At 41.9% G+C, this 14,086-nt stretch overlaps 1 pseudogene; it reads left to right on the top strand.

The window, feature by feature from the left end:
• The first annotated feature begins 7,800 nt into the window (after nt 1–7,800).
• On the top strand, nt 7,801–10,867 carry LOC131743045 (eukaryotic translation initiation factor 4 gamma 2 pseudogene; annotated as a pseudogene).
• Nucleotides 10,868–14,086: the final 3,219 nt, after the last annotated feature.

Below are 14,086 nucleotides of genomic sequence, written 5' to 3'. Positions count from 1 at the left end.
GCAGTGGTTGAGAATTGGCCTGCCAACGCAGGGGACGCGGGTTCGAGCCCTGGTCTGGGAAGATCCCATATGCCGCGGAGCAACTAAGCCCGTGCGCCACAACTACTGAGCCTGGGCGTCTGGGGCCTGTGCTCCGCAACGAGAGAGTCCGCGACAGTGAGAGGCCCGCGCACCGCGATGAAGAGCGGCCCCCGCTCGCCGCAACTAGAGAAAGCCCTCGCGCAGCAACGAAGACCCAACACAGCCATAAATAAATAAATAAATAAATAGAAAGAAAGAAAATCCTGGACTCCAAAGAATTCTTTCCTCTCTACTCACCTTTCTCAAATCAATCTTTTCGCTAAAATGCAATTTAGAGTGTAGCCACTTGAGGGCACTTTAGATCTTTTATATGCACTCCCTTTTAAAAAAGTGCCAGGCACCTTTCGAAACGGCCAGAATTAGTTTCCCTACAAATATTACATCCTTGATTCTGACACTTTAAATCTCTAGCTCCTAAAATCCAAACAAGCTATTTCTAATGCACGAAACTGTGACATTGTTAGCTCATGACTTAATCTTACTCAAGTTGTCATTACAACTCCGAGCCTCTGTCCAGCTTCTCCTGAAGCGATCACAGCGCTGTCCATTTTAGGTGAATGATTCACAACGAAGGTGAGCTCAGACTCACGCCAGAGAATTTTCGAAACGGGCACTTCTGAGCCCCACTCTGTTCATTCAGATGCATTACATTACAACCGCCGGGGTGCAGCATTAGCTTAGGAGGTTTTTAGAAGCTCCCCAAGTGCTTTTAATACACTCGTGGATGAGGACAAAGGCCACTGTTTGCAACCAGCCTTGCAAAAATATGTGCATATACATGTACACACACATACACGCATACACATATACACACACATACGTATAGACACACACGTATATATACCCACATATACATATATGAACAACCGTGCCTGGGAAGGGACAAGAATCAGGAGCCCCGCCCCCGCAGGAATCTGCACAGGAGTCACGGGCGTTGCTTAAAGCGGTCGGGAAATGACTGCCTCGAAGAAGGTCACCACACAACGTTGCAGTTCTATTTCCGGTCCCCGCGGGTTCTCTACCAAAGGGCTCATTCCTGAGGTGAGCGGTCAGACTGGCCTCCTGCGGCTCCGCATCCGCCCCTGGAGCCGGGGACGCGCCTGCAGAGCACGTGGAGGGGAGGCACGGCGCGGCGAGCCCGGCCGGCCGGACGAGAACACGGTCCACCGCGGCCGGAGGGGGGGGGGGGCACCCCCTGGCAGCAGGGCCTCTGGGTGTGAGCTGCGTTCTGTCTGCCAGAGGCAGGAGCCGGACGGGAGCGAGAGGCCGTGTCCCTGCGGCTCAGCCGTCCGTGCTGGCCAGCAAGGAGTCAGCACTGGGAGGTTTCCTGCAGCGGAGCGCCCGTCCACTGTCCGGATTGTTCAGTCCCGTGAGACCTGTGGGCTTATGTCGGGGCCAACCTCAGACGCGGGAGCTCCTTGGGCCTGTGTCGTCCCGGCGGGCACCCCAGCTGCCCGAGAACCTGCTTCCCTGGCCCTTCCCTGACTGTAAGGGCTGCACTCTCTCTCTCTCTACCCACTTCTACTTTAAATCTCTGGGGAGGCTTCTGTTTCCTACCCTGAACCTTGCCTAATACAGACACACAAATTGCTTAGTAGAGTTTCTGGCACTTAAAAGTTGCTTTAAAAATGTTAGCTATTAAATCAAAACTACAATGAGATATCACCTCACACCAGTCAGACTGGCCATCATCAAAAACTCTAGAAACAATAAATGCTGGAGAGGGTGTGGAGAAAAGGGAACCCTCTTGCCCTGCTGGTGGGAATGTAACTTGATACAGCCACTATGGAGAACAGTATGGAGGTTCCTTAAAAAACTACAAATAGAACTACCATACGACCCAGCAATCCCACTACTGGGCATATACCCTGGGAAAACCATAATTCAGAAAGAGTCATGTACCAATGTTTATTGCAGCTCTATTTACAATAGCCAGGACATGGAAGCAACCTAAGTGTCCATCAACAGATGAATGGATAAAGAAGATGTGGCACATATATACAATGGAATATTACTCAGCCATAAAAAGAAACGAAATTGAGTTATTTGTAGTGAGGTGGATGGACCTAGAGACTGTCATACAGAGTGAAGTAAGTCAGAAGGAGAAAAACAAATACCGTATGCTAACACATATATATGGAATCTAAGAAAAAAAAATGTCATGAAGAGATTAGTGGTAGGACAGGAATAAAATACAGACCTACTAGAGCATGGACTTGAGGATATGGGGAGGGGGAAGGGTAAGCAGTGACGATGTGAGAGAGTGGCAGGGACATATATTCACTACCAAATATAAAATAGATAGCTAGTGGGAAGCTGCCGCATAGCACAGGGAGATCAGCTCGGTGCTTTGTGACCACCTAGATGGGTGGGATAGGGAGGGTGGGAGGGAGGGTGATGCAAGAGGGAAGAGATATGGGAACATATGTTTATGTATAACTGATTCACTTTGTTGTAAAGGAGAAACTAACACACTATTGTAAAACAGTTACACTCAAATAAGTATGATAAAAAAAGTTAGCTATTATTGTTTATATCTGACCTTTTAAAAATGTTTAAAATTGATATATAGTTGATGTACAATATTATAAATTATAGTTGTACAACACAGTGATTCACAATTTTTAAAGGTTATATTCTATTTATAGTTATTATAAAATACTGGCCACATTCCCTGTGTTGTACAATATATCCCTGTAGCTTATTTATTTTATACCTAGTAGTTGTAACCTCTTAACCTCCTACCTGTATCTTCCCCCTCCCCACTGGTAACCACTAGTTTGTTCTCTATACCTGTGAGTCTGTTTCCTTTTTGTTATATTCACTAGTTGGTTTTATTGTTTAGATTCCACATAAAAGTGATGTCATATATTTGACCTTAGCCACATTAAGCCCAAGTTTCCTTATCTATAAAATAGTGACCTGCTTCCATAATTGCTGTGTAGATAAAATCAGATAATGTATCTAAAGTGCTTAGTACCATGTGTAAGCGTTCAAAACTTTTATCTATAATAATCATTTTGACTGGGTTCCATTGTTTTTTTTTTTAACCAATGTATAAATTATTTTGATATTAGTCTTTTAGTATTGAACTAAAAATCTTGCATACTTGATAACACCATATGTAACAGCGCTGTACAAATGTATGCCAATGTCTAGGCTATTGACCTGTCCCAGATTTCTAAATGTAGTAATACGTTACACAGAGAGACAGGCTGAACTAAAATAATAATAATAATAGTTTCTCAAAACTAAATCATCTGATTCTGACCTGTGGAATTTTTCTTTGGACTTTGCTCTGTAACCACTAGAGGGCAGACAAACACGGTGGAAAAATCAGTACTTACCAGACAAAGCGGTAGAGTCTTGATCTGCTTTTTGAATGTGGGTAGAAGCCATATTTTTCAAACAGTTTCTCCTGTCGCAGCAACCAATGAAGAGAGTAGAATAATGATGCTCGATATGTTAAAACACAAATTTCAGTTCAAGTATCATGTATTTGTTTTAACGTAATAGTTTCATAAAATTAATGAGCACAGTTTTCCACCACAGACCTATATAAACTTTAAAGCAAAACCACTCAACGACACATGCATAGATTTCTTTTTAACTTAGAAGAGAATTAAGCAGTGAATGACTCATTAGAATAGAAGCAGAAACACACTGTGGTATCATAGTGAGCACACCATATGCACCTGGGCATATGGAGACCTGGGGACACACAAACGGGCCCATTTTACCATTAGGTGCTGCTGGTGCAGCGCTTGGGGTTTACACATTGTTCAAGGCACTAGGAAAAAGTGTGAGACTTGTAGAAAAATCGACTCCCAACTTCAAAATGAAAACTCTTTCAGTTTACACACACACACACACACACACACACACACACACACACACACTGAACCTAACAAACCAGACCCCCCAAACAACAAACATCTGCTAGAGTTTTGATGGAATAGTATTAATCAATCTTCTTAAAATTACCACCTTTACAAGACTGAGTCTTACAATTCATGAATTCAATAGTATTTAGATCGTATTTAATTCCTCTAAAGAATATGTTACAATGTCCTACATAGAGTTCTCGCACCTAGAGTTAAGTATTTGGATTATTTATATTGCCTTAAATAGTATCTTGTTCTTAAAGTTTAATTTCTACCTGTGTTATTGCTATATGCAAAGGCAATGATTTCTGTACACTGGCTAGAATCAGCACACTTGCTAAATTCTCTTATTAGTTGATACTATTTATGTATAAAATCTCAAATTTTTGATTATATCTTATGCAAATAATGCCTATTTCCTACCTGTGCTAACATTAAAGTGTTGTCTTTTTCTTACTGCGATGCTCGGGGCCTCCAGTATACTAGGACACAAAGTAGTGACAGCACATCCTAGCGTTGTTTCCGATATGATGGAGGTTTTCAACCTTTCACCGTCACACACATTTGCTAAGCGTTCAGCAATTTTATTAACCTTTTCAATTTAGCAAGTTTGACTTTATTAATCTCTTTTATCGTGTGTTTCTTCTGTTCCATTAATCTTTTATGCTTTCATATCATTTTTTTCCCTTTATAGTCTTTGGATTCAATTTGCTGTTCTTTTTCCAATATCTAACATTGAAATGGAGACTTGGTTTGTAGAACTTCTTTTCAAATATATGTGTGTACCTTTCATTATACATTTCCAATAAGTATGGAAAGCGAGTTGGAAATAATCGGTTTTAATTATTCAACCTGAAGTTCCCAGTATCTTCATTCTGAAATTAAATCCTTTAATGATTTTTTTATAATACTGTGTAGATTAAAGTCATTCTTCCACATCATTAGACCTTGCCTTTCCTATTCTATTCCATGTTTATTCTCTTCTTCGGTGTGTGAGGCTCCGACTCAAAGCACACTAGAATGCACTCGCTGCAATTCCAGCTTTGGCGCCGCGTCCAGACCGCCACACGCTGCGCCGTCAACAGCACACTTGGTCCACCTGTTAGCCAGCTCCTGAAATCTCGCCCTATGAAAACCTTCCTCACAACTGCGTTTTGTGGTTGCTGTTTTACCATTTTGTTTTGTATTTCTCTGTATCCTAATTTAGGGGAGGATATGAGGGTTCTGAAGGTTTTAAATAAATGGACTCCATATCCACCTTCTGGTCAGTTCTCTTTGGTTATCAGGTTTACATTGTAAAGTGAACCGTGATTTCAGTTGACCATAGCGCCCATGTTGCTTTAATTTTGTGGCTGCATTATTTGGACCCTGTTGAATGGGGAGATGAATTTGCTTAATACTAACTTCCCCCCACGGAAGGTAAAACCAGATGAAATGAACTGATAATTCTCATTTTTTAAAAGAGGATGGATTTATAATTTGGAGTGCGGCACTCGCACAGCCAAGTTTTTAGGCTGTGCAACATTTAACTTGGTTCTGTTCCATGGGTCTAGCCTGGCACTCACCTGACCAGTCCTCTTGGAAGTAAGTACGTGCTCCAGATCACAATGGGGACGTGAGGTCAGAGGGTGCATGAGTCAGCACATGCCCACAAACCCGGCTAGGAAAAACAGCTCTAGCCGTTTGAGCAGGTATCATTAATCATCTTAGCAGATGGAAAGCCTGTTAAAAAGTGACTCCTTCCAGATGCCAGCAGAGACCACGTGACCAAAGAACTGGTATGTATGGCCCAAGCTCCTCGGATGGAATGATTAAAGGGGAAGGCACTCAGTACAGCCCCAAATAAGGAGAATTATCCACTGCTGGCAGTTTCTGGAAGCCATAATTCCCTGGGAACAGCCCAAATCTTTGGCCTCAATGCAATTCATCCAGGTGCGTTTCTCCAAAATCTCACTGTTGTCAGAAAAATCACACCACTTTTCTCATCACTCCTGAGGCACATAAAAATCATCATCCCCTATTGCCGACATGCCCTGGAGTAAACTGGCCAGTAGTTGTATAAATATTATCAGTAATTGTACACACTCCCTGCAGGCAAGAATTGCACTTGGCCAAGTTATAGGCATACAATACATATGTAAAAAATAGGTATTGATTATTTATTTCACAGCGAATCAATCTACACTATTTCATGAACACCTAAAAAAAGCAAAATGCTTACAAGAAGTTGTTTTATAATGGTGGTAAGGATTAGGACCATTTGAAAAGTGTCACATGAGTCTATCGCTCAAGGGGGAAAAAATGGTACTTAGTTATCCAGTCATTCTCAGGATTGCAATGCGCTCACACTACATCGAAATGCGTTAATTATGATCACAGAGCAAATGTTTCCACGAAAATAAGCACCACAAACTGAGCGATATAGCCCTGAGGTCATTTAGTAACATGTTCAACGAGTATCAAGTAAATAAAAGAAGTTGTAAAACCAAAAAGTTAACGAACATCCAAATGTTCACAGAAAATTTATTTTCCCCCTCCTTTTTATTTTGAAATCTACAGAAAAGTTGCAAAAATAGTAAGAGAAACACCCATAAGCCCCTTGTCTGGGTTCCTCAATGTGAAGCTTTTGCTGAACTCGTTTCTTGTCTGTGTGCGCACGCGCGTGTGTGTGTAAGAATATATTCTTGACCGTTTGAGAACTACTTGCAGATATCATAACACTTCATCCCTAAATGCAAATCTCCTACGAATGAAGGCATTCTCCTATATAATAATACAATTATGTCACTCAGGAAATACAACAGTAATACGATACCATTATCTAATGCACGTCCATTTTCAAATTTTCCCAACTATACCAATAACGTCCTTTGTTTTTTTAATTTACTTTTCCTCTCTGGGCTACAATCTAGGGTCACACAAGTCATGTCTCTTCAACCTCCTTTAATCTGGGACAGCCTCCCAGCCTTGTCTGCCATTCATGACGTTGACATTTTTTAAAGGTCCAGGACAGTGGTTTTCCAGAATGTGCTACAATTTGGTTAGTCAGACTCAGTGTAAACATTCTGAGCATTCATACTACGCAGACGAAATGCGTCCTTCCTGGTGCATCAACAATCATATGTTTAAACCTCCCTTAGAACTTTCTCGCCATGCATCCTACACACAAACTCTGCTATTCCTCACCCCCCAGAATCTATCGCGGGGTGGGGGTGGAGGGTTACCTTCTCCTGCCGCTGCTAACACAGCCCACCTGCCCAGGATGTCCTCTGTTCTCCGCCTGCTACCCAAGGATTCCTTTGTTCACTGCTCAGCTCACATATCACACTTGGCACAAAAACCGTCTCTGCTACACTCCTCCGGGCATATCTCTCTCTCTCCGGCATATCTCTCTCTCTCCGAAGCTCCTATGGTTGTCTAAAATCCACCCAGTACCTCATCACGACGAATAACTTCATTGCTCCCCTTGTAGTAATACTAATCTGAGTACCTTGTCATGCCACCGAATTGACACCAGCGACAACCATGAACTTGAATTCTCTACATTTGGATTGTATTTCCCAAAGGGCCTATCAGAATCCAGAGCACTTAATAAACAGCAATTTCGTGGTCTTTGATGAAGGAGTGAATTCACATTACCTTAGGAAAAAATCCATACTGCAGTTAATTCCCCTCTGTATTTAAGAACTCATCCCCCAAAACACTGTTTTCAATTTAGCCCCCCGAGGGCCATACAAATCCCCAGAGATTTTTTTCTACGTCTATATGTAACTGTACTTAAAGAAAAAAAAAAAAAAAAGTTTAAATTCTCAAGGAAATTTCTCAGAAATTAAGAATGGGGGCCAGCAGCGAGCCGGAGCTCTATGGAGGTGATGGCTGCAGCAGCAACTCCTTGGAGCTGAGAGTTTCAGGCCAGTCCCCACTCCTTCCTCCCCCTTCCCTCCCCCTCTTTTGTTTTCCGTTCCCCTCCCCCTCCCTTCCCCGGCCCCCCTACGACCGGATCCTGAGGAGGCAGCTGCAGTGGCAGCTGCTGAGTTCTCGGTGAAGGTTTTTCATTCGTTCCATCCCCTTCCCTCCCCACCCCATCCATTCATATTATTCTTTTGAAGATTCTTCGTGGTCAAGCCGCCAAAGTGGAGAGTGCGATTGCAGAAGGGGGTGCTTCTCGGTTCAGTGCTTCTTCGGGCGGAGGAGGAAGTAGGGGGGCACCTCAGCACTGTCCCAAGACAGCTGGCAACAGCGAGTTCCTGGGGACAAGCCCGGGGCAAAACGCTCAGAAATAATGGATTCCTGCACGAAGCGCTAGACGAGATGACACTCGCAGCAAACAACTCCGCAAATGAAAAAGGACGAAGTGATGGGATCTTCAGGAAAGTAAGAGGCATACTAAGTAAGCTGACTCCTGAGAAGTTTGACAAGCTATGCCTTGAGCTCCTCAAGGTGGCTGTAGAGTCTAAACTCATCCTTAAAGGGGTCATGCTGCTGATTGTGGACAAAGCCCTAGAAGAGCCGAAGTGTAGCTCCCTGTATGCTCAGCTATGCCTGCAACTGGCACAAGCCGCACCAAACTCTAATGGTCCAGCAGCAGAGCGTCAGCCAGGACAGAAGCAAAGCACAACATTCAGACGCCTCTGAATTTCCAAATTACAAGATGAATTTGAAAACCGAACCGGAAATGTTTTTGTCTGTGATCAGCGTGAAAATCCCCTCCTCCCCGAGGAGGAGGAACAGAGAGCCACTGCTAAGACCCAGATGTTGGGGAACATCAAATTCACTGGAGAACCTGAAAAGCTTGATCTTAGTCAGGAATCTATCCTTCATAAGTGCATCAAAACACTTTTGGAAGAAAAGAAGAGAGTCCAACTCAAAGATACGGGAGAGGATTTGGAGTGCTTCTGTCAGACAATGAGGACGGTGAGACCTAGGTTAGACCATGAACGAGCCAAGTCCTTAATGGATCAGTACTTTGCCCGAACGTGCTCCTTGATGTTAAGTAAGGAACCGCCGGCGAGGATTCGTTTCCTGCTGCAGGATGCCGCAGAGCTGAGAGGACACCACTGGGCTCCTCATAAGGCTTTTCTTGACAATGGGCCAAAGACGACCACTCAAATCCGTCAAGATGCACTAAAAGATCTAGGAGTGTTTATTCCTGCTCCTATGGCTCAAGGCATGAGAAGTGACTTCTTTCTGGAGAGACCGTTCACGCCACCCAGGATGACAAGGGATAGGGACCCACTTGGAGGATATGTCTGGACAAATGCCAGGTAGTGGAGTCAGTATGGGTCCAGCAGTTATCCAGGATAGATTTTCACCCACCATCTGGGGCGTCATCGTTCAAAATCAACTCTTCAATGGCCACAGGGGACACACCATGCCTCCCACACAGTCGCAGTTTGGGGAGATGGGAGGCAAGTTTGTGAAAGCCAGGGGCTAAGCCAGCTCTCCCATAACCAGAGTCAGGGACCCTTATCCCAGCTGCAAGGACAGTTGAAGGACATGCCACCTCTGTTTTCTAAGAAAGGACAGCTTAATGCAGATGAGATCAGCCTGAGGCCTGCTCAGTCTTTCCTAATGAATAAAAATCAAGTGCCCAAGTTTCAGCCCCAGATAACTGTGATTCCTCCTAGTGCACGACCACCACTCACTCAAACACCTCCGCTGGGACAGACACCTCCGCTGGGTCTCAAAACGAATCCACCACTTATTCAGGAAAAGCCTGCCAAGACCAGTAAAAAGCCAGCACCATCAAAGGAAGAACTGTTTCAATGAACAGAAACTGTTGTAACCTAACCGAATATCTGAACAGTGGAAATGCACACGAAGCTGGCAGTGGTGTGGGAGAGGTGAGGGCTCCCACACACTTTCTCCCCGAGATGTTAAGCAAAAGTAATCACCCTGACACTAGACAGAAGTGATGAAGATAAAGAAAAAGCGAAGGCTCAGCCACAAGTGACAACTTCATGCAGGCTTTCCTGAATGTATTGGGACCAGTGCCCCAAACTGGAGGTTGGCATCCCCTCGGTGAGATCATATTTAGCACAGTTTGCAGCCCGTGCTATCCTTTCGGAGCTGGTGAGCGTTTCAGAGCCAGCAGCTCAACCGCTGGAAAGTGGCACCCGTTTTCCTCCCTTCTTACTCTGTCTTCAGCAATTAGCTAAATTACAAGATTGAGAATGGTTAACAGAGCTTTTCCAACAAAGCAAGGTCAATGTGCAGAAAATGCTCCCAGAAATTGATGAGAATAAGGACCGCATATTGGAGACCTCGGAAGGAAAGGGACTGAGTTTCTTACTCCCACTCCTCCCACTGGAGAAGGAACTGTTAAAGCAAATAAAGTCGGATCCATCTCCTCAGACCATATATAAGTGGATTAAAGATAACCTCTCTCCCAAACTTCATGTAGGTAAAGGATTTGTCAACATCTTAATGACTAGCTTCTTACAGTACATTTCTAGTGAAGTAAACCCACCCAGTGATGGAAGAGATTCTTCCTCTGCTCCTTCCAAAGAACAGTTAGAGCAGGGAAAACAACTGCTTCTTTCCTTCAAGCCAGTAATGCAGAAATTCCTTCATGATCACGTCGAGCTACAAGTCAGCGCCCTCTATGCTCTTCAAGTGCACTGCTACAAGAGCAACTTCCCGAAAGACATGTTACTCCGCTTTTTTCTTCACTTCTATCGCACAGAGATTATTGAAGAAGCAGCTTTCGTGGCTTGGAAAGAAGATATAACCCAAGAGTTTCCAGGGAAAGGCAAGGCTTTGTTCCAGGTGGATCAGTGGCTAACGTGGCTAGAAACCGCTGAAGAAGAAGAATCAGAAGAAGCTGACTGAAAGAACCAGCCAAAGCCTTAAATTGTGCAAAACATACTTTCGCTACGATGTAACTGCATTTGACCTAACCACTGCGAAAATTCATCTCGCCGCAATGTTTTCACAATATTTAAAGCAGAAGCATGTCAGTTAAGATTTCCTTCTGAATAAGGTTTTTTTGTAGTGTAAAGTCTTTTTAAAAATTTTTTTTAATTCCTTTTTTTTTAGCAAATTGTATTTTTAAAATTAATTAATTAATTTGTTTGTTTATTTATTTATGGCTGTGTTGGGTCTTCGTTTCTGCGCGAGGGCTTTCTCTAGTTGCGGCGAGCGCGGGGGCCGCTCTTCATCGCGGTGCGCGGGCCTCTCACTGTCGCGGCCTCTCTTGTTGCGGAGCACAGGCTCCAGATGCGCAGGCTCAGTAGTGTGGCGCGCGGGCCTAGTTGCTCCGCAGCGTGTGGTACCTTCCCAGACCAGGGCTCGAACCCGCGTCCCCTGCATTGGCAGGCAGATTCTCAACCACTGCGCCACCAGGGAAGCCCTGTAGTGTAAAGTCTTAATCATTGTCTACCATCAAATATTTTAGGAGTATCTTTAATGTTTAGATAGTATATTAGCAGCATGCACTAATTACATCATAAGTTCTCAAGCAGAGGCAGTCTATTGCAAGGACCTTTGCTGCCAGTTATCATAGGCTGTTTTAAGTTAGAAAACTGAATAGCAACACTGAATACTGTGGAAATGCACTTTGCTCAGTAATACTTGAGTTGTTGCAATATTTGATTATCCATTCGGTTGTTACAGAAAAATTCTTAACTGTAATTGATGGTTGTTGCCGTAATAGTATATTGCCTGTATTTCTACCTCTAGTAATGGGCTTTATGTGCTAGATTTTAATATCCTTAAGCCTGGGCACGTGCACAAGTCTTTCTAAAAGAAACAGGGTTTACTTGCACAAAACTGATCAGTTTTGAGAGATCGTAAACGTCCTTGAAGTGGTCTTTGTGGGTGTGAAACAAATGGTGAGAATTTGAATTGGTCCCTCTTATTATAGTATTGAAATTAAGTCTGCTTAATTTATCAAGTCATGTTCATGCCCTGATTTTATATACTTGTATCTATCAATAAACATTGTGACACTTGGAAAAAAAAAAAAAAGAATGGAGAAAAAAATCCAAGTTTTAAAGTGCCTCCTCTTTTTTCAAAACAGCATTTTCTCTATTCTTAAAACAATAGGTCACTTGACCTGAAATAATCATAATAAAAATAACCAAAAATTGAGACAATAAAGAATATCCTGTTGTATCAAGTAATTGTCGTACTCATTCTTTATTACTTTGTACATAAATTTCCTGAAAACTCAAGGCTTTATAGCTCCATGCGTTCTGTTCTCTTTGCATCTGTACTCACCTCTGTTTTAGTGCAGAGCGTATTTTCCAGGGGTAAATACTTCTTTTTTTTTTTTTTTTTTTTTTGTAAATACTTCTTTGTATCTCAGACTCACTTATCTCCACATCAACTTACCTCATTGCAGATGAGAAAATGCAGAAGACTCCGGCTGAGGGCGTGCTCTGTCATGGTTTCTCGTTGCTAGGAACACACGAAGCAACTCTAAACTGCTGTGGATTTTCCTGTCACTCTGTTAACTAAATATGGGTCAATTTTCTATGAGGAAAATATTACCAGTAACTTTTTTTTTTTTTTTTAACTAGGGCCTGGTTAAGTTGCTAAAGTATTGACTGAATCAAATTACAACACAATTGATCTTCAAAATTTGGCTTCTGACACATCACTGATGTCCATTTAAACCAAATGTAATTCTCAAGCATGGTTTATGTCAAGAAAATAACTGCTTATTGAAGCTGCCATGAAGTGCATTCACCCACGCTTTTAACAATAACAAGTCTCACTGTTTTGACACCTTCTCAGGCCTAGTCCTGAGCCAGGGGGAAGTGCCCAAGGGGGGGGTGTTCTGTGGTCTTGTGAAATCAGGAAACATTTAAAAATGCAACATAACACAGATTTCAAAAAATACAGACATTTCCAGAGACTTGACAATGTTATTTTGCATTGTGAACCTTCAAAAAGGGAATAGAGGGTTTCCTACTTCAAAATCTTACTTGGAGTAACTTACGACAACTACAGAAGACACAGCCTAAGACACAAGTGTTCCATATATATTTGCAAGTGATTTGACAGGCAGCGTCATTACAATATGGATTGGAGGCAGACAGGCTGAATTCTTCCCCTACCTCGGTCAGTAATTAGCTGACAAGTAACTGGCAAGGCCTTGGACAAAGCATTTTTGTCCCCAGGCCTTAGTTTCCAATTTGTAAAGTGGCGATAAAGTCGTAAGATTATTGTGAAAATCAAATTAATAAATTCATAGTGAAATTGGTATATAAATTGAAAAGCACTACATGAATATGAGTACATATTCAACTTTTATTATAATATTCCAATACATTTCCTTACAGATTCATAATACTTGCTTTTTCTAATTAGAAGTCCTATTCTCTGAGTCTATATTAGTACAGAATAAAGCAATCTTCTATCTGATATAGTTGTCTAACTACAGGTCCAGGTCATGCAAATATATGACTATGTTTTAAAGTCCTTCTAATTTTCAAATTTAAAAAATGCTTTCAGATAGGGAATAGAAGTATACATTTACTTGTGTTTTGAAGCAGTAGAAAGATAAACCAAAAACTATTTAAAAATGGTTACTGTGGGGCAAGAAACAGAAAAAGGAACTGAAGGTCCAAATATATATTTACTTGGGAACCCTGTAAAAGCCTTATGTAATCAAAAAGTATAATTATTTCAGAAATAAAAAGCTAAGCAATTCCTAAAAATGAAAAAAAAAAGAATCTAATTGCATAACAAATTGTTGACATAAACACATGGAAAAGAATAATTAAAATGCAATACTTTTACAGTCCATCGCTAGTGAGATATATCCTAAGGATAAAAATTACCGCAAATAAATCACAGGCTGCATTCAGTAGGTTTATTATTAAAGACATTGGTATTGTTATTTTGAAATTATTATATGTGTATGGTTTAGGATAAATGAAACGAGTAATTAGGTGTATGTCATGTCACCAAGATTTTCAATATAAGAAAATATGGAAAGAAAAGCATAAAACCAAATAAATTAATACACAGTAATCATACATTTGAAACAGAAATATCATTTTGGGTACACAATTTTTTTCTTATTCTAAAAAGTACACATTCTCATTGTTATGGACTGAATGTTTGTTACCCCCAAAATTCATTTGTTGAAGCCCTAATTTCCAGTGTGATAT

The sequence above is a fragment of the Kogia breviceps genome, chromosome 1 (assembly GCF_026419965.1).
Source record: "Kogia breviceps isolate mKogBre1 chromosome 1, mKogBre1 haplotype 1, whole genome shotgun sequence".
In the NCBI taxonomy this organism is placed as follows: Eukaryota; Metazoa; Chordata; class Mammalia; order Artiodactyla; family Physeteridae; genus Kogia; species Kogia breviceps.
Note: the sequence above shows the minus strand (reverse complement) of the source record. Positions and strands in the feature narration are given on the sequence as shown.